A 2,492-nucleotide genomic window follows, 5' to 3' on the forward strand; every position below is an offset into this window, starting at 1 on the left:
CCTGTATATCAAAACGTATATTCTTCTTTATGGAAACATGTATGTATATATTTGTGTGTTATTTTGTATTTTTTAAATAATATATTGTACCTGTATATAGAAACTTATATTATTCTTTATGGAAACATTTATGTATATATTTGTATGTTATTTTGTTTTTTATTGATATACTTATAATATTCTTCGTCATATAATGTACTGTGTTATCCATTGAATATTAACCCATCCAATATGCCACGAATGTTTCATTTTAGCTCGCAAGGGGCTAAATGGAAAACATCTTGGATTCGTTTCATAAATCTCATTTGAAATGGAAACTCATGTAAGATCCTATATGTATGTTATTCTGTATTTTATTTAAATATGTATGTTGTATTTAGCTACTAATATTTTTCTTTATGGGGACATGAATGTAAAAACTTACATGTATATTCTTGCAGATTGATGTATCCATTATTGGTGTGTGAATTTACTTGCAGATACATGTAAAAAAGATACAAATATTTAAATACTTGTTGACAGATGTATTTTATAATTTTTCTTGTAAGTGTAATATATAAAACTATATGTATGCATATAATTGTAGATGTATAAAGATGCATGTCTGGAATTACTTGTAGATATATGTATTGTATAAATATACAGGTATGCATACACTTGCAGATGAACAAACATTCATGTACGTATACGTACATCTATCCCTTCTTCAGTTTAGTAAACTCTGACTGCGTATAAATTAGCGTATACGCAATTAATAAAGGATGGATACCTGTTTCAAATATGGTACCGTTCACGCTTCAATGAGATGACTGTTCGATGACAGCCATTATTTGGGACCTTCAACCTTCAATATTCGGGATCCAAGCGACGGAATGAAGAACAATAGTGTTGCTCACTGCGTGTTTTCTAAATTTAGCTATATATATCGATGTAGATTCACTGGAACTATATTATCCTAGCAACCACGACTACCGCAGTTACCATTTGAACATTATCTATGGTGTAAATATAAGGACTGAACTTCATTTTGACGGCGTATACGGTAGTATGAACGCTGTTGGCAACGGACATATTCTTTATGGAGCGCTAACGCGCACAAAGAATATGTTCATTGCTAGATATATAAAGTAACGTAGACATATATACTTATAGATGTATAAAGATAAGTGTAATTATATGCATAAAAATGTATAAATATACAGGTACTTATATACCTGTATATATATAAAGATACATGTACGTATATATACAGTACTTGTAGATGGATAAAGATATACATGTACATAGATGTATAAAGATACACGACATACATGTATATACTTGTAGATGTATAAAGATACACGACATACATGTATATACTTGTAGATGTATAAAGATACACGATATACATGTATATACTTGTAGATGTATAAATATACACGACATACATGTATATACTTGTAGATGTATAAAGATACACGACATACATGTATATACTTATAGATGTATAAAGATACACGACATACATGTATATACTTGTAGATGTTAAAAGATACACGACATACATGTATATACTTGTAGATGTATAAAGATATACGACATACATGTATATACTTATAGATGTATAAAGATACACAACATACATTTATATACTTGTAGATGTATAAAGATACACGAGATACATGTATATACTTGTAGATGTCTAAAGATACACGACATACATGTATATACTTAAAGATGTATAAAGATACACGACATATATGTATATACTTATAGATGTATAAAGATATACGACATACATGTATATACTTGTGGATGTATAAAGAAACACGACATACACGTATATACTTATATATGTATAAAGATACACGACATACGTGTATATACTTATAGATGTATAAAGATACACGACATACATGTATATACTTATAGATGTATAAAGATACACGATATACACGTATATACTTGTATACTTGTAGATGTATAAAGATACACGACATACATGTATATACTTGTGGATGTATAAAGAAACACGACATACACGTATATACTTTTAGATGTATAAAGATACACGACATACATGTATATACTTGTGGATGTATAAAGAAACACGACATACACGTATATACTTTTAGATGTATAAAGATACACGACATACATTTATATACTTGTAGATGTATAAAGATACCCGACATACACGTATATACTAGTAGATGTATAAAGATACACGACATACATTTATATACTTATAGATGTATAAAGATACACAACATACATTTATATACTTGTAGATGTATAAAGATACCCGACATACACGTATATACTTGTAGATGTATAAAGATACACGACATACGTGTATATACTTATAGATGTATAAAGATACACAACATACATTTATATACTTGTAGATGTATAAAGATATACGACATACATTTTTATACTTGTAGATGTATAAAGATACACGACATACACGTATATACTTGTAGATGTATAAAGATACACGACATACATGT

This window comes from Mizuhopecten yessoensis, unplaced genomic scaffold (assembly GCF_002113885.1).
Source record: "Mizuhopecten yessoensis strain PY_sf001 unplaced genomic scaffold, ASM211388v2 scaffold6799, whole genome shotgun sequence".
In the NCBI taxonomy this organism is placed as follows: Eukaryota; Metazoa; Mollusca; class Bivalvia; order Pectinida; family Pectinidae; genus Mizuhopecten; species Mizuhopecten yessoensis.